Genomic DNA, 20,817 nt, shown 5'->3' on the forward strand with positions numbered 1-20,817 from the left:
CACACACACACACACACACACACACACACACACACACACACACACACCATATATATATATCATATTTGTTATATATATAGGGTGTTTCATTATAATTGTCCACGCGATTCTCTCCCAAAGTATTCATCCTTCGAAAAAAATGTTTAAACGAAACATGCTCTATCTAAAGGGGGACATTCAATGCTCTACACTGTTTTTTTCTTAGTGGAAGTGCTTCCGAGATTTGAAGGTGACCTTTGTTTTTTTAAATGGAAACGTATTTTTTTTCACGCTAGACAGACAGTTTACCTCAAGACGAATCCATGATGTACATTAGGTTGACCCTGAAATGTCATTCAAGGTCTTTTCAATGGCTTGAAGTTTTCTTCTTCACTGCGCGCCCATAAAATGTTTCTTATCTTCTATATTCAAAAGTACGACCTTAAATGACAGTTCAACTTGCTCTAAAGTTTCCTTAGCAATTTGCTTGCAAGCATTTATTATTCGAGCCTTCATATTTTCGGCTGTTGTTGGCTGTTCCACATAAACTTTATCTTTGTCTTTCCTACATTCGGATCGAGAAGTGACGTCCCGTCTTAATGTTGTGGCGATGCGAATTCTAGACACCTCAACATTAACTAGTTTTAATTAACTTAAACGCAAATCATTAAAAGGTAAACCCACGGGGATCTAGGACTCGGTCCCTCACGGATATCATTAACCGCATGGTAAATGAACCAAATATCCTAGCATCTGTTCCGTAACTCCCAGTGGATGGTACGCTTCGTTCGGCAAATCAAATTAAATCATGCCGGAGCTCAATTAACTACTGGTTGGAGTATCACTTGCACCTGCATCAAAATATGCGAAAATTCGAACTCGACGAATTCTAGTGTCAACTTCCGGATATGACAAGTTCGCGTAATTAGTGAAATTACAGTTGACAGATGCGCAGATAAATGAGTACACCATGAATCACGAGACTCATGGGAATCACAAGAATGGATTCGGACGAAAGAAATCCCAAATAGCTCTGAATGTAGACATGAATTTTGACATTATTACAACCTTTTTAAATATTTACGATATATGAATTATACAGGATGCGGCAGAAAATTTGACCTCTAAGTTGTATTCGTTCTAGCACTTCAAGTTTGGAATTTTTTCACATTTCTGTTCGATTCTCCATTAAAAAAGGTACGTAAATGTAATTTTTTTTTTTAGAATTTCCCAACTTGTTTAACGCCGGATTGCACTTGAGTCTCTAATCGTGCGGCGTGCACCACCAGTGGCTCGCGCTTGCGTGTCTATCAGATGGCGTGTACCACCGCGCCGCCCCGTGGTGAGAAACAGAAATAGCAGCGCCGGGCTTTCGGCGATCAAAAATCTATAATTTTGGTTCTCTTGGAAATACTTTAATGAAATTTTGGGAAGTTATTCCCTATATTATGATACTTAAGTTGTGTTAGTATAAATCAATTTGAGCTACAGGATGTCCAAATATTCACGTATAAAGTGTAATGCGTTTAATATCTTTCACTTGCTTGACATATTTTATGTTATTTAATCAAAATCCGACTCAAAACTGTTAATAACTGTGAGAGAAATGTATTTAATAACTTAAAAATGACAGGATGTACGTAGTAATAATAGAAGTAAGCTAACAACACTTTAACATAAAAACATGTAGCATATATAAAGTTAACATTTTATTCAAGAGTACTTTGTTTGACATATTACTTCTTTTAGAACTAAAATTTTATTCAAGACTGTTATCAACTGTGAACAAAAATATTTTTGTTATTCATTAATGGTGATACACAGGATATAAAAATAGGAATAGGTTACTAATAGTTCAAAATAAAAACACATAGTATGATTCACCCTTCCCTGTGATTGTAATTAAATCTTGGACAAGTGCGGTCAATTTTTTATAACCTTGGACAAAGTTAAAATTTTAATTAAATGTACTTCTCTTCAATCAGATCCTATTACTTAAAAAGTTGTTAACATTTTGACTTACTTTATGCACGGAATATAATCTATACTAATCTAGTAAACATTATAATTCATTTAAATATCGTCTTTCTGACAATGAGCAAAGTTTTGTAAATCGTACATTGAAGTTAGGAGTAATATCATAAGCGTTTTGCTTGGAGGAATTTCAACTGACTTTGAATGCGCACTACAGAAAAACGGAAGCAAATATAAAACAACGAATTACAATTAAAATAAAATACAGTTAAAATAATGAAATGAAATACCACGATATCAATGCAACATTCGTTTTCGATTGTTATCTTTATTATATCCAGCAAATTGTACATCAATAATGCAAACAACACTGGCATTTGTGCAAAAATGTATTATAGTAAGCACGTGTATTGCGATAAATCCTTTCGCGTGATTCACGTCCATATTCACGCGACTATCCGTGTCACGCGTATTTTGTGGCCAGCGTGAAATACACGTGAATCGCGTGAACACTTATACGCGTGATTAGGGTGGTTTACAATAAAGTAGTAATAATTACTATTTGAATTTACGACTACACAAGATCCCTTTCAGTGACTATACACTTCTGCTCAACTTTACTCGACGGACCAGTGCCGTAACGAGGATATGAAGCGCCCGTGACGCCCGTAATGACAAAAAAAATTAATTTAATGTAACACGTTAAATTTTACTAATCCAATATATTAAATGCTATGAACTTCATCAAAATGAGTTGCCTATATACAGGGTGTCCCAAAAATGTTGTAACACCTTGAAAGGGGTGGTTCGGGAGGTGATTTGAAACAACTTTTTCCTTAGCGAAAATGTTGTCCGAAGCTTCGTTGAGGAGATAGTAACGGAAAACACTGACCAATCAGAGCGCGCGTATACCGGTTTTCGCTAAGGAAAAAGTTGTTTCAAATCACCTCCCGAACCACCCATTTCAACGTGTTACAACATTTTTGGAACACCCTGTATACACAAAAACGTATTTGTCAAGGTATTTGTTTGAATAAATCTACAACTTGAATAAGAACAAGTTTTTATTAATATTCAGTGACGAAAAAATAAAAGAGATATAAAACATAGGTATACGTTAAAATAATATAATAAAAACATAAAACAGTTTGCATATTTGGCATTACCGAGCAAAAGTAACAAGTAGTATCTTATATTTCGAGTAATATTTATAACGCAACAATAATATGTACGTGTATGTGTCTAATTGGTCAGGGGACGAAAAACGGCCAGTGACCAATTAGACAATCAGTGGTGCTGATTGATGTAGAATAGAATTGTCAAGTAAAGTCAAAATCACGTGCAACTCTCGATTGAGTCGGTACCCTCTGTTTTGCGCCCCAAACCCAGTTGCGCCCGTGCCGGGCACCTATTTCGCTACGCTCTTGTTACGGCACTGCGCACGACTGTCAAGAGTTAAAAGTATTACGAACTGTCTATCGATAATACGGTGAATCTACAGAAGAAGAATCTCCAGTTCGTGATAGTCGCACAACATTATCGACGGTTGTCATTATCGATAGCTTATTAATTGGAACGGGAATAGAATAGTTGAGCTGCCGATATTTTGGTCCTCGGGTCTATAAATTTAGTGCGGTTTGGCCTGAATAACAGTGACCGTCCATGTATTCGAGTTATTTAGTACGTGGGTGGGGTACAATATTTGACACTACCAAAAGGCCGTATAAATATCACGGTTGGCCGATCCGCTATTAAAATTTAAATCGTTCAAGTGTTTCCTACTGACCTCGTGAATCATCCGAACTGCAATTGCTATTGTAAAATTCTAATTTACACACAAATTACTGCATACATCATAAATTGTTTCGATTTCCTGATATTGTACCTTTTTAATCTTATTATGACATAAACATTATAAACAGACAAAATATGTTCTTTACTGGTTAGAAGTCTGTGTGAAGCTGGCAGCTCGCTTTGTGGAAGCTCATAATTCAGAGTTTTTAATTAATCTTTAATAGTTCTATAGTTACTGATCAATTAAATTAGTTATATCGATTGGAACTGTTGGGTCATTTTTTAAACAATTTTAAACGCAAGAATCTATAGTATGACCACTTACAGGGTGGTCTGTTTGATCGCGATGATTTTCTCAGAAATGGAGCTCCGTATAAAAAAATTGGGTATTTGCATTCCTATTTTTAAAATTGAATTTTACTATATTTTGTATGAGACCAACCTATAGTAATTATACATGAAGCACTGCAGAAAAATTTCTTCCTCAAATTACATATACTTTATTATATGAAACCCTCGAACATAAAAATATACATTTTCTTTAGTATACATATGTATACGCATGTACGTTAATCAGATATCGGAAAACAAAACCTACTCTTATACATATACATTAAATATATTTTTTCTGTTCTTATCTATATACACTATGTTAAACACTATACGAGAAATTGCGTTGTTTCTTCACTTGTGTCGATAAGTGTACACAAACTTTCGTTGCATTCGCTATCGTTTTATTTAGTAGTACACGTATGCAATAGTATTTCAAGTGTTGATAAGTTTCGTTGGTATCTATTATCTTTCAACTACAAAAAAATATAAACATTGTCTGTAAAAATACATATGTACACCATCGTTCATAAATATGTGGTCACTTACTACCTTCAATGAATAATTAATATAGACCGTAAATTATTACTATACAACTTTTGTTACTGAATTCTATATCGAATGTGTATTTAACAACATTTAATACTATTAAATGTTTCGAGTCCTGTATTGAATTTTATAGTGGAACTGTGGGATCGTTCGGATAGAAAAGTTTAAAAAATATGTTCAGTATATCAAAAACATGTATGGCGAAATATTAAAAAATAAATGAGATAATATTACTTCGGATCCAATGAAGAAATTAATAGTATCCAAGTTTGGTATAAGAAATTTTAACATTATCTATTTATCTCTATAGTTTTTTTACCATTACTAATATGATGTTAAAACAGACTATTAATACAAAATACATTTGCTAATGTAACATAAACATATTGAAACATAAATGATATAATTGATATTAACCCTTTGCGCTCGAGGTATTTTTCTATAGAATCCTGTCTAGCCCATTTTTAAAATAAATTTCTGTAAAATCAAAATCTCTACTTCGAAAAGAAACATTTACAAACATTCGTGACTCAATGTATTAGGTTGTCCCAAAAGTTTCTTTCATTTCATTAATAGGTAATACATACACAATATTTTATGTCTAATGCTACATTATTGAATTGCGTACGATTCATTTTGTTCCATTACTGTTACAATATTAACATCTAAGAAATTAGGATGTCTATTTATATAACCACTGCTACACAAAATAACTGTGTGCAAGTCACGAAAGAAACTTTTGGGACAACCTAATATTATTATTTCAATTAATAATCAGCTGTATTCTGAAATAAGTAAAATTGATATTGTACGTTCAAAATATCACTTTTAAATTACATATGTTGCCCTAGAGGCGTCACACGAACGCAAAGGGTTAATAGATTCGCAACTTTTATTAGATACATATTTATTTCTATTAGGAAAGTGTCCACATACTTCTGAACAGGGTGTTTTTTAAAATTATATACATATAATATTTCAAGTGTCGATAAGTTTCACTAGTTTTTCAGTTACAAGAAAAATATCATTATTGTGTGTAGAAGGAAGCGTAAGGTACAAAGTACTCGTAATAATGAGAATTGCTGTTGAAGTTGACTAATTAAATGTTACAATAACGGTTCCCGCTGTAGCGCAGCAATTCAAATAGAAGCATAGAAAGATATAAAAGGGAAAAAAAAGCGTTCGATTATACCGCCTACGTGCACAAGGGGATAACCAGGAAACGAAAGAGGAAAAATAATCTGGGAGAACAATGCCTGTACGTGGAACAAACGAGCAGCCGGCATGCAAACAGAAAAGTCGTCTGACAAATACAGTCAAGCGACCACTTAACCTTACCGCCCCCTCCCCCCGTCGTCTGCTTCGCTTTTAGATTACTGAAAGCCATTAATATATCATTAAATTCTAATAAGGTATACGTAATTGGAGCCGTTAGACAGCATCAGTTCCGCAAGTTTAAAAACTGATTTGCGTAGTGTAGATTCAAGTCTTTATATTTATGCAAAATATTAAGATGACTAGTAGTACTTGTATATTGCACATAATATTTATATTTGGAATAACTGTTATATTTCGTTTAATTATACAAGATGATTTTGAATCAATTTGACTCGAGAATTTTCTATATTCGTGGCTTTCTTTTTAATTTAATATTAAGTTCAATTTTTTTCGTAACGTATCGTAAAATATTCTTCAATTTAGTTAAAATTAATTTACTTCAAGAGTTTTTCAATGAAATTTGAACAGTGCATTCTTAAACGTACATGCTTTCATAAAATTAAAAGAAATTTGTTTGCCTTTAAAAAGTTTACCTTAAAGTAAGAAAGTTAAACTTAAAGTAGTTAAATTACCTTAAAAACCTTAGTTTTTTTTTTTTACACAGAAAGGCAGAAACTCCTGTTACACAGTGAGAGAAAGCACTATTCACAGTCATGGTATCGTTCAACGCATTTAAAAATATAAATAAGGTTTCAATACTTCCCATACGCATTTATTAACGATTTCACTAAATCTGGATTAATATATTATTGTAGGTGTTTCTTTCTTATTTAAATTAACTAATTCAATGTTAAGCCTTGGATTATTTAACTTTAGTGAAATAACTTTAGTGAAATCGTTAATAAATACAGTGGGTGTAGAATGTATTCGTACCAAAAAAACTTTTCTGTGAAATTGTAGTTTCTTAACTTTTTTTTTTATAATCAATGATATTGTACATATTCTTGGAAGTCTCTAAGATACATATAGTCCAAACAACATTTACTAATTACCTAATACAATTTGTGAAATTAACAAAAAAATGCGCAAAGTGGGTAAAAGAATAGAAGCAATAAGTATTTGTACGATTCTTATGACGAACCCTTTACGGTAGAGTTTGTAACGTAAACACATTAGTTTATTGCTCCGTACGAATTAGAAAACATCAAATTTCTAGTAAAGTACTTTTAAAAATGGCTCTAATAGAGGAATGGAGGAAGATCCCATTTCGAATAACTAATAATTTAGTTAATTTAACGCTTAGAAGAGTTGCAATAATTATAAAATCAAGAAGAAATCCCACGGAGGAAGTATTATATACTTGTAAATTAATGTAAATTTCTTTTTTTTTTAATGAAGTTTTAAATATTAAACAGTTGTCCGAATACTTATTGCTTCAACATTTCTATCGATTAATTGTTTTTTTTCTTGTTAATTTCGCAACTTACATAAATAGCTATTTCTTTTGTACTCTATCTATTCTAGAGATTTCCGAGAATATGTAGAATGTCATTGTTTATAAAAAATTACAATTTTACACAGTTTTTTTGGAAATTGATCGGTGTACGAATATTTTCTACACTCACTGTATAGAGACTCTGTGAACAGTGTAAGAGCTAACATTTCTTTACGTGCCCTTGCAAAAATATTTCTAATCGTTAGGTTCGTATTATCTCGCGTCTGAAAATATTCTTTTTTCGAATCGTCTGAAATAGGTAGCTATAGTCTATCAACAGTTTAGCGTAGAGCTAAAAAGAAAACGAAAGAAGAGAACTGCGTAGAGCTAAATGTACACAGAATTTTCTTCATTACAGGTTAACTAAATTCCAGTAATCGATTGCTGACTATCGCACGCAGTAGTCATCGATAGATTCTTAAGAGGCATTCATTGCAACTGAGACTCGTATTTATCCGAAGACTATACATATCTTCCTCCTGTCAGTATGCGCGGTCTATCGATGTACACATGCGTAGCCACTCGCCTCGTGGTAGTTGTTCAGCCTTTCTTGCATTGTTCCAACCATTCCCATTACATTCCATTGTCTTTCGACCAAGCCAGTAATCAGCATGCTTTGTTGCCGAGCTTCATTTTCTCGAACGACACAGTCACCCACTTTAAAATCGACCCTGAGGAAGTTTTCAATTGTATGAAAGTCAACGGATAATCACCGAACCTCTGATGCCTACCGCTATCATATAAACCATTTCTAAGTGTCGCCTGCGATCAACAGTTTTCATATTCGTGAAAAGCTACTCGTGTGCATCGTTCAAAGCCGTGCGAGGCTTTTCTTTCCAAGGATTCAAGGCCACTTCTTTGAGTACAATAATTCCATAGGTTGCTAAAAACTCGAAACTAGAGATTCTCTAGATAATACTACTTCTACCAGTGTATCTCCATGGGAATTAAGTAATCCAAAAATTAGCATCGAATTAGCTGAATTAGATAAAAAAGAAACATCTATAGTTATATACTGATCCAGATTCAGTGAAATCGTCAGTAAATGTAGAAATTTGAAAGGTATGTTCACTGATGGCTGCACATACAATAAACACGGTGGCTTTCGAAGGATTCTAGGTCAAATCATTGAGTACAATAATTTCATAGGTTGCTACAAACTCGAAACTAGAGATTCTCTAAATAACACTATTTCTACCAGTGTATCTCCATGGGAATTAAGTAATCTAAAAATTAGCATCAAATTAGCTAAATTACATAAAAAAGAAACATCTATAGTTATATACTGATCCAGATTCAGTGAAATCGTCAATAAATATAAAAATTTTAAAGATATGTTCACTGATGGCTACATATACAATAAACAAGGTGGCTTGCGAAGGATTCATGGCCAAATCATTGAGTACAATAATTTCATAGGTTGCTACAAACTCGAAACTAGAGATTCTCTAGATTATACATACAGGTATGTTTATCAGTAGCTTCATAGTACCTTCAATTAAATAATCCAAGGCTTAACATCGAATTAGTTAATTTAAATAAGAAACAAACACCTACAATAACATATTGCTCCAGATTTAGTGAAATCGTTAATAAATATAGAAATTATAAATGTATATATGGGGCATTCCACACGAAATCGGACGGTTAAAAAAAATTTTCTTTTCTTTTCTTAATTTGTTGGTATTTTTTAGTATCCCTAAAAAGAGATTTCCTGGTAAATGTTGAGATTCTTTTGATCACTGGTTCAAAAATATCGAATTTTCAAAAAAACCGCTCTTTTTTTAGTTTTGCGTTCATAACTTTCCTAATAATGGTCGAAATTCAATCGTTTTCTTTCAAAATCTGCGTTTCTAGATGGCTTTTACAGAAAAAATAGAAAAGAAATACTTAAAGTGTTTTTAATCGAGATTGTTGAATTTTAAGTATTCAATCGTGTTTTTAAAACTATGTGTATCCTTCGATTTTCTTGAAGATTTTCTATTTTAAAATTCTATCCATCCTGCAACTTTTAAGCCCGGTCCGGTAGTAGGCCTTCCATAATTACTATTTTTTTTCGATTTTTAGAAATTAAAAAATGTTCTTTTCGCTATAAATTATTATCAGTACCGATTTTTGATACTGCATATTTTTTTTGACTTATTATAAATTGATTTCGATATTTTCTTGTTCTGTGTAGGGATTTAATTTAAAAGGACTAAATAAAAGTTAATTCTACTTATGAGCAATTATAACAAACGTTTTTCTTTATTTTCGTGTTCATTTAATAATTGTTCCAAAATTATATTATAATTGCTTTCTTTTGTTGTAAGGAATTTGATTTATTTCAATATTCGTGTCTTTATGAATTTCTATCCAATTTAAAAAGAGTTCCACATGCGCGTAAAACAACAAAAACAATTCAGGATATCCAGTCCAACAAACGATAACAAAGTTTAAATTAATTAAATTACAAATAACTTGTAAGATAAAATTAGTCACAGTTAAAGGAAGCCGTTAATTTCGTAAATTGAAAATAAATTAATTCTTAACTAATAAATAAATTTACTCCCCTAAAAATTATGAAGCTATATTCATTCTGAAAAATAATGTTTTCATACTAAATAAATTTTTGATTGTAACTAGACTTTTTAAATTTACTATCATTACTATTTTAATACAATTTGTTTCGAACGACGAAAAAGAAATTCGACCTAACATATTTCGTTCCGTCTAAAAAAAAGTTACGACGAAGTTATCAGCAATTGTGATTTGCGAGGAGTAGTGGCTCTTTGCTGGGACTCGCGCCAGCTGGTACAACGTGGTCCTCTTTCACATGGTGCACGTATATCGTGAATAAAGATTGGTGTTGCTTTATTCCTCGATCTCTACTGTCTGCTCGTTTGTGAGAAGAAGAGCTGTACTTTTGCCCTCCTCTTTGTTCATACTTTTCCAGGGGAAAATGAACAATGACGGCATACTTTCTCAGAAGGTCTGGATATTCGTTTTTGCTTGCCGCGCGACAGGGGAACCGTACAATCCTTGAGAGACGTTCACGAAAAGTAGTCAAATTTTCCTTTTGCTTTCAGGGAGGTTCTTGGAAATTCATCCATTTGCGCCCCACGCATCCTTTTCGGTCTGTAAATGTCTTTGTCGAGATAGTATCCAGCTCCTTGAGCGAATTCAATTTCTACCATTGTGCAGAGCTTTAAATATTCTTTGCGAATTTAATATTCGAGTGCAGGAATATGAATTACCTTGGTAAATCACATAATAACTAGGTCTTAAATTGTAGATTTAAAAGACATTCAGTTTCTTCTGTTTTATATTATCGATAGATATTGCTTTATACAAGGTCTCCTACTGAGAGGTTCCATTTTAAATGATTAAGGGGCCTGGAACATTAAAAAAATGAAAAAAAAAAATCACTTTTTTATTTATTTATTTTTTTTTTTTTATTAAAATTTAAGCAATTCTGAACAATTCTACGCAAAGAAAATTGAATTTGGAGCACTAGAAAAAATCTCTATTCCAATTCAAAGTACAAACCCTACGATTAAACGTGGATAGAATATCTGACAAATAGCCATCTTGGGATTTCTGACAAATCCTTTGCAGAAATTTTCATCTTCGCGTCTTTACAGAATTTCAACCGTATTTCGCAAATAACACCTTTAATATTGCTCGTGAATCGCTAACGTAGACTTTTCTTTCGCACACCTCCAAAGAAAAAAATTCAGCGGTGCCAGATCGCATGATCTAGGCGGGCAATTTATGTCTCCATTTCTTTAAATGTTACAGTGCCCGAAATTTCCATAAAACCACCACGTTTTTTTTAGTAATATCTTATAATTATTCTGTACTTATGATAAATTTGAGTATGATTTCATTTTAGGTTTATTAAACACACACACACACACACACGCACGTGTATACAACTATAGAATAGAAATAATATTTATTTAAAGAAATAGACGTAAATATATAATTTTATATAAAATTAACTGCGAAATTTCTGTAAAGCCATATATTTTTTTTAATAAGTAGGTTCAAAATTAACAGTAAGATCTTTTTTATTTCTTTATTAATAATTAGTAGAACTGTCATTTCTTCGAATAACTTCAAAAATACGATGGGGTATTGACGAAATCAAACTCTGAAGTGTGCCTTCTTGAATAGATGCCCATGCTTTGTTCACCGCTTTCCATAATTAATTAACAGTACTGTATTGCTTACAATTGCCATACACTTCCACGAAATTTCTCCACGAATTTTTACTATTCTTCGTCGTTGAAGCGTATAGCGTTTCGTTATCTTAAATCACTAACGTTAATTCTTTATTTTCGATTACTCTTTAATTGCGTACCCGCCCCTGACAATTAAAGCAAAAATAAACCTGGAAACTTCTTAACCGACACTGTTTTCCAACACGCGCTAGATATGATCGGGATGTTGCTCGTATAAAAAATTTAATTAAAACTGGGATGCGCGTATAGCTTAACGCTAATGAGCTTCGCGCAGAAAACGGAAAGGCTCGTCGAGCTTTGTGTTCGTTTGTTTATTATCAGACGGAGCAGAGGTCATCGACCAATTAGAGAGACGCTTTCGTCGCAATTATATTCTTTATTCCGTCCGATACCGCATCGATCGGCTTAGCATTTTATGATAGACTATTCCGGTCTGACCCCGGCGACGCCTCTTCGAGTAAAACTTAAGTGCTAAAGTTTTGAGAGGATCGGGCGATGTGAGACACGATGCGACGGTATTAAAACCTCCCTTAGAGTCTGTTAACAATTTTCATTCGGCGCTTCGTGCATCTGTGCCCTACTTTCTCTGACGTGCACTTCGGTTCAGGTATTTGAATTTAGATTAAAAATCGGCGGGTATGCGTTGTGGATGTACGTACTAAAACCCGAAGTTTCAACAGCTTTCTAGGGCGACCGGTTGCTGATTTTTTTTTCAAGCTTTGTTTACGTTGGGTAATACAAAATTCGTAAAATTACAATAACAGAAATATTTCGACGATTAGATTAGATAGTAGATTAATTAGATAGTAACGCATTTATTTTGTTTTCTTTAGAGGTACGATCACTTTATAAGGCTACGTGTCTGGTCGTAGTTAGAGATGGCTAGAACTGCTACTTGTGAATCACTCGTGATTCGATCAGGTTCGTTGCCAATCACAGTGATTTTTCACACTGATTCGTGATTTTTCGTGATCGCTTCTGATCGGTGAAGAACATAACTGTTCCTTGCACGCGTTGTTAGAATCTTCAGCCTAAATGTAAATGCACCGTAATGAAAAACACCCTAATATATATTCTACCTGCGGAAGTATGCAATTAACGACATCAAAACAAAAATGCGAATTACCTACACCGTATAAAATAAAATAAAGTAAAGAATAGTAAATAAAGGAATGCTTTAATGAGGAACAGTGAAGAGTAACGAATATAAGTCAATAATTATGAATTGCAAGTCTTAGTTTAGTTGTAAGTGTCTTCAGACTTTTACAAAATGTAACACTGTTACAAAATAAGATAATTAATACATAAAACATAATACGAATACTATAAATAAAATACAAAGAACAAAATAACAATGGAATAAAATATATATAATAACAGATAAGTAACTATGTATTGCTGTTCAAGAATAATAGCATAAATAATTTCTCTGTTTGCAATCTGTTTCTTTTTTCCGTTAAAATTAATCCTGCTTTAGAAAATATTTTTTCGCATGGGACTGAAGTAGCTATTACACAAAATAAATGATCTACTAATTTACCTAATAAAGGAAATTGAAATTGATATTATATGCGGTTTTTTTATGCAAACTATGTATATTGAAATATTTTACAAAAAGTAATTTAATTAAGATCAAGAATTGTGATCACGCAATTCTAGCAAGATAAAAGAACTACGATCACGCTCGTGTATGAAATTAAATCACGATCAGCCTCGTGAATGAAATTAAATCACCATAGTGATCGTGATTTTGCGATCACTGTGATAAATAACGGTTAGTGATTTTGCACGCCATCTCTAGTCAGAACAGTCGGACGTGTGACCGTGTTTCGTCAGCTTTCTTTTATACCTTTTCAATTTTATATTATTAATTATATTACATTTACAAGTTTCTCAGGTGTCGAATTAATTCGCCACCCTCGATCACCCCAAATCCTACATATATCTTTCGTTTCGATCGTAAATGAAGAATTCAATTGATTCTACAGTAATTCTTAATGCAATTAAATACTATGTAAGCCACTTTGTAAGTATTAGGTTGTCGTAAAAGTTTCTTTCGTAATTTGCATTCAATTATTTTGTACGGTAGTGTTTATATAAATAGACAATCTAATTTCTTAGATGTTGATGTTGTAACAGTAATGGAGCAAAATGAATCGTACACAATTCAATAATGTAACATTAGACATAAAATATCGTGTATGTATTACTTATTAATAAAACGAAAGAAACTTTTCGGACAACCTAATACAATCGTGGAAGCGAAGTGATGCAAAATAATCGTGCTCGTCAAGTATTATAAGAGAAGTGTGGTTTTCATTGTGAAGTGTGCGATTCAAGTTCGAATCTCCACAGCATCCATGGGTAATATTGGGTAGACGGCGATTGGAGCTAGCGATGTGAGAATATTCGACGTTATATCGAACCGATGCTCCAGTCGATGTATTACTATACGAGAATTTATACACACATACGTGTGCGATGGCTACTGCGTCTGTATATGCACGGAACTTGAAGCATTCTCGGCATTCCTAAATTGGAAGCTGGCTAGCCTAGATTAGGTTAGATTAGATCACTGTCTGGTCTGGCTTACCAGAAATTGGAGTAAGTCGACCCAAGGAGAGAAATCGATGCATACTTGACAGTCCAGAATGGACGAACTACGTGATGATAAGCGATCGTTATCAGATTCATTATTTTCTTTTGTATTATCATTATATTAGTTTCTTTCGTTGTATCGATAAGTAGACTGCGAATCTTTATGCAAAATAAAATCTTCGCGAACGTGGCTACAAAAATTCAACCTAAATACGAATTTATTTTATTCTGCAAATATTAGAACATGAACTTTACTTTCAATCTTTTTTATATTCTTGCATATTGTTTGCATTTTGTAGGTTCTTGCAAATTCAAATTTCCTGTAAATGCATAAAGATCCGCAGTCTATTGATCAGTAATACCTACACGATATTTTATGTTTTATTTTGCGTTACTGAATTGTGTACAATCCATTCTACTCCATTACTGTTATGACATCAACATCTACGAAATTAGGTTGATTGCTTGTATAAACACTGGCACATCAAATAATTGAGTACAAGTCACGAAAGAGACTTTTGGGACGATCTAATATGTATCGATTAGTCTATGTAAGATTAACAATTAAACGAATATAAATGAAACTATACTAACAAGTGAAGAGTTTATTTCCATATTTTATATACAGGGTGAGTCACCTAAGACGTGTCCTTAAAATATCTTTGCTGTTTTTAATAGTACGAAGATACAGTAATGGTCAAAAGTTGAAGGAGTTACATACCTCTAGCTTAGGAATTTTTAATTTTCAATTTCTTTTTGAATGAAAACTTCAAGGGGTTACATATCTCTAGCTTAGAAATTTTTAATTTACTATTTCTTTTTGTATGAGAAGTTCAAGAGGTTACAAATCTCTAACTTAAGAATTTTTAATTTGCAATTTTTTTTGTATTAAAAATTCAAGGGATTACATACTTCTAGCTTAGGAGTTTTTAATTTTCAATTATTTTTTTGTATGAAAAGTTTAAGGCGTTACATATTTCTAGCTTAGGAGTTTTTCATTTAAGATTTTTGTTTGTATGTGTTATCGTAATAAACTCAATATGTCAATGTTATGTATGTTTTAATCTGACCTTTGATTACGTGAAAATAAGTTTTAATTGACAATTTCTTATTAGTATTCTTAATGTTATGTAAAGCTCCATTTGCTACAAAATGTTGCTTCATGGTTTCCATGATTTCGCCTATAGGATGAATGAATCTGAAAAACTCGAAAATGTTCTTATAAATTAATGATATGATTGTATATATCAGCACATCGAGGCAGATTTTTGAATTTTGCAAAGCAAAGGGAAACATTTATAAGAAGAAACTTAATTTATAGTCCATCTTGCGTTGTTCAATCATTATGAATGTTCAAATACTTAATTAGTAACTATACAGAATATTCAACTGTTCAAATAGTCGCATCCCTAGTTCAAACCTCTATACTTTAAAAATTAATCTGATTACTGATAATTCATTAAGATACTTAAAATAATAAAAATAAGTAAGTAGAATTTTTCGTTTAAATAAATTACTGAATTCGTTGACCTTAGATAGATAATATTTTAAGTAGGAAATTGTAACCATTGGGAGATATGCAATTTATTCGTTGAATATTTCGCGGGTGTCATTCGCGGTGCAAATGACAAAAATATATATATATATATATACATATATTTATAATGATGTTATATCGTCAGTTGATATAAGAAAATAGACAAATATATGTTACCCTGAAAAATAGAGTATTTATTTGGTTATTAATATTGTACATTATGTACGCTATTTACAATATTTACAACATAATTTTACTTGAAAAATAGAGGAACGACAATATAAGTTTATTCTCTCTATTATATTTTATATTTTATATTCACTCCTGTACACAACTTAAAATGGTTATTTATATCTTATTAGCTTACTTATGCCCGTGTTCTCTATCTCTCTGTTCTTCTATCTCTAATTTTCAATCCTCCTCGCAGAGCGTGCGGAATAATTAGTGCGCGTAATTCAGATTAAAGAAAGTACAGTTTCTTTACATACATATAAGTTTCTGTTCATTAGAATAAGATATAAATCTTCCGTAAAGAATCTTGACTCCAGTTTATATGCGGAAATAAGTTCTCTCCACGTCCCCATTATTTGTTATCGATTGCTACCCTTAAAATAACAGCGAGAAATACTGAGCTGTGTCAGTGATTATCGGAATAATTTCTTGTTGGCCTAAATAATGTCAGTTTGCTAAAGGAGCGCAGACTGTTTCGAACTTAAGTGTTCCATATTTCTTGGGAAATTTCATTATGCTGTTCGAGAGTCTAGATATAGAATATAAACGGATCGAGATAACATCAATTCACTCCTGGATTTACTTGTCGTAACGCAAATTATACCGGAGATCCTGCGAAATTACAGATGTAGCATATCCTTTGAAATATATAACGTGCTCCATAGAGGATGTGAACATTTGATTCTTCCATAAATTGTTTCATTAAAAATTTCAAATTCATGGCAACCACGTTTCTTCTTTGTTAATTAATTACTATTTCACCAGGTCCTAGTATTGTACAAATTCTATGCTATTTTTAAACAATTTTTCTTTTGGAAAAATTAATTCTGGTCTAAATGCCAGGACTAGAAAGTTACAATTTTTTTGTTGTAACTTTCTAATCGCAAAAAGAACTGTATTCTTTGAACAGCTGTGAAATCAACAAATTTTGAAATGTTAAATTCTGAAATATCATTTGAGGTACTTTAGATAGAGTGAGTGATGCACTAGACAAATATATAAACCAACTAAACTTTAATTTGTACTTGAGAAACTACTAATTTTTTATATACATACATATTAGGAGGACCGAAAAGTAATAAAAATTCTATCAACATTCATTTATTAAAGAAATCATAAATACTAATCAACAAAACAATTGCCATCATTTTCTAACACTTTTTGCCACCGTAAAGTGTTAGAAGTTCCAATTCTTCGATTCCCCTTTTAAAAAAATCCTTGGATTTTTCATTGCAAAACTTTTCCAATTCGAAGACATTTTGATTGCTTTTCTCCCTAGTACATTATATAATAATGTTAATAAGAAAAATATATAAGCTAACTCAAGTTTTGCATTGTTTTTGACATAAAGATTTATGTAAAAGATTTATGTAATATAAAAGACGTATTCTACCGTAAGTGATCCAAGAATTTTGCACAGTACTGTACATGAAAAATGTCTCAGATATTCTCATCTTTTCAAAATCATCGCTAGTCTAAAATTTATCCTGCATTTTCCCATGCAAAAATATACGATAAGGTAAATAAAGTTTCCAAGACTCGTCGAAAGCAAAAGCATAAAAGGCTGAAACGATAAACTTTCACGAGGATGGACGGGTGGACATAAATTAATCGTTTCTGGAATATACGCAAACAACGTGGAGTCGAATTGCTCTCGAAAAGCGCAGTAAGAATGCTCAAATGCATTCCATTTTATGGTACGTGCTCTCGCATAAATGAAAATCATTTGAAGTAAGAACTCTCGGCTCGTGTAGACGACGAGTACTAAAAGGGTCGGCTTGCATGTCTGATCCATGAAGGTGCAGAATTTGGTGATGTTATCTCACGGTATGAATACCTAATGAAGGTTTATACGGTTTGCTAGCCAACGTTATAGGTATACGAATGTATGTGTGCGCAGTGAAAAGCCCGAACAGTAGTAATAGAAAGCCACTGGTCAGCCACTGCGACGTGGTCCAATTGGCTCTTACGCAGTATTATGGATCATAGAATGCTTAATACGCACGCTTATAGAACAAAAGCCGCTCGCGACTAGTTTTCCTGGTTAATCACTGCGTCGATACCTAGTCCTGTCGGTATAAGTGCAATTTTACACTTCATCGACACCTTTGGCGTGAATTTTTGTTTGCCAATGAGAATTTCTACTCTGTGGTTCTCTTTTACCTTATAATAATTTCAATTGCACGCTTTGCAAATATTTTCAATAAAAATAAAGTATTTAGTTCAAAGTGTTCTACGTGCAGTAGAGACTCCCGTATCCGTACCTCTAGTATCCGACTCCCCTAATATGCGGACGTTCTATTATCCGTATGTTGGCTATGTTCTGTTATCCGCACAACGTGCTTTCTTATGTCGAAGCATTTGAGTCATTTGAAGAAGGATTTGTATGGTTTGAGACACAACAGGAATGTAATTCTACGCAGCTGCTTACAATAAAAAAAGTAATGGGGACCTTTAGATGTTGGAAGAAACTCAATTTTGTTCATTTCTAGTTGAATAAATGATACTTAATGCGAAAGAAAGTAATTGTTCTATTATCCAAAAATTCCATTATCCGGTCATTTTTGTCTCCCTATTAGTTCGGATACGGGAGTCTCTATTGTATGCGATGATTACGATAGTGCAGTATTCATTCCACAAAGTAACTTGTAATAGAAAGACACTGGTCAGCCATTGCGACATGGTTCCATTGATCCTTACGCAATATTATGGATCATAGAGTGCTTAATACGCACGCTTATAGGATGAAAGCCGTTCGCGATTAGTTTAACCGGCTAATCCTTTGACTGCCAAGGGCGTATATATACATCCTCGAGAAATGGGCTTAGAGAAATGTTTGTATTCGTTTATCATTCATTCGTATATCATTTTTATAAAAATATCATCTTGTAGAGGATGGTGAGATGAACCCTTTTTGTATGTACAGTTTATTCATAGTATGCTTAGTTTCGAAAATAAAAATTGAAAAGTTGGACGTTCGTTGGAAAAATTGAATTTCAGGCAAAAGGTCTTCTAAGTTTTCAATTTTTATCTCTGAAACTAAACGTCGTATGAATAAACTGTAAATATAAAAAATTTTCGTCTTATCATAGCCTATAAGCTGATATATTTTTTTAATTCACACCTCTTACGCCTCTTAGAATTTCTAGCAAAAATCGTCCCGCGGTCAAAGGGTTAATGACTGCATCGATAGTTTTAGCTTTAGATAGTGTCATTATAAGTGCAATTTTATTGTTGACCAACACCTATGGTGTGAATTTTTGTTTTTACCTTATGATCAGTTGCACGCGTTACTGCATGGTATATCGTTTAATAAAGCATTTCAATAATGCAAATAAAGGATTTCGCAGTGCACTGCACTCTGGATGGCGCACTATTCATTCCACAAAGTAACTTGTCGCAATGTGAAAGATCCATATCTCGATATTGAGTTATATAAATTGCAGTTGTAGGTGAGGTCTATGGAATACAAAATAGAGTTGACGTTTTGTATTATATCGATGGACGTTTAGTCTCTTTCAAACCTTCGATCAAATACAGTTCGCAAGATTCTTTACCTGCATTTAAGAAAAACAGTTAAATATTTATAAATTGCTTTTCCTAATGAAATCATTTTTAACGTTAGGTTTACGAAGGTTTTTTATTGGATCTCTGTTACCGAAGTAATGCTTTAATAAGTGAAGCCGATTTATTACAATTAATTAGAAGGCTTAGATAAAAAAAAATTTGGATATATGCTTGTCTTTTTAGATGGATAAAAGTCAGCATAAGTGGTTGGCGAAATACAGTGACGAGCAAAAATATAAACACACTTCACTGATTTTATGTAAAAGGCGGAAATACGATAAATTTTTCAAGTGATCGATACGAATTAGGTAACAGTAACTACAAGCTGCATCTGATTAACGAAATGTAATGGTTTATTTTCACTAATATTCATGTCGTGCAAAACATTTTACAAAAATAGAGATCTTAAACCATGTTTACAGTTTTGCATTTTAATTATACTCGACGAATTAAGGTTTCAACCTAGTATTTCGTCCACTTTCCTTTACTTTTTCTTAATGCTTCTAATCTATGAGGCATACTGTCAATTAAATTTGTAATTATTTGTGGTTCAATATTGTAAAATTCCTGTTGTGTACTTTCCCACAATTCATGAACACACGAAGGTGGATTGTTATATTTTGCCAGCCTTCTTTTCAAAATGGACCACAAATTTTCGATCGGATTCATATCCGGACTTTGTGCTGGTCACTTCATCACAGAAAAATATTGATTTTCTAGCCAGGTTTTAACTATTTTTGCAGTGTGTTTAGGATCCCCATCTTGTTGAAATACTACTTCACGTTCCTCATATCCAATAGAATTAACTACAGAAGGAAAATTACTTTGTAGAATGTTCAAATAATGCTCTCTGCGTATTATACCTTCGATTCGAACTAAGGGACCAACACCTTTGTAAGCCAAGCAACCCCAACACATAATTGAACCACCTCAAACTTCATAGTTTGTTTTATACCACCTGGTTGATCATTATTTTCGGATCAAGTCCAATACCAGGACCTTCCGTCGGATTCGAATCTATTAATTTTTGTTTCGTCACTCCATATAACTCTTTTCCAATCTTCGGTTGTTCATTCTTTATACGTGTCAACAAATTGTTTCCGTAGTTTAATATTCTTGTTTGAAAGAGCTGGTTTACTTTTTTTTCCATCGCTCGCAAACTAATTCTTTTTAAAGAACGACGAATAGTTCATTCGCTAGCACTTATTTCGATTTCCTGAGCAGCAATTTTTGGTGTTTTGTGACTATCCGACCGAATACGGTGCGCGATTTCACGTGCTGCTCTATCCGAAATAAGTCGCGGTCTACCGTTTTGGGAA

The 20,817-nt window shown here is 32.8% G+C and overlaps 1 protein-coding gene across 1 annotated transcript in view; it reads left to right on the forward strand.

The window, feature by feature from the left end:
* Positions 1-20,817, forward strand: part of LOC128875194 (acetylcholine receptor subunit alpha-like) — a 213,288-nt gene that overhangs the window by 12,431 nt on the left and 180,040 nt on the right. The window lies entirely within an intron of this gene.

This window comes from Hylaeus volcanicus, chromosome 4 (genome assembly GCF_026283585.1).
Source record: "Hylaeus volcanicus isolate JK05 chromosome 4, UHH_iyHylVolc1.0_haploid, whole genome shotgun sequence".
Classification (NCBI taxonomy): domain Eukaryota; kingdom Metazoa; phylum Arthropoda; class Insecta; order Hymenoptera; family Colletidae; genus Hylaeus; species Hylaeus volcanicus.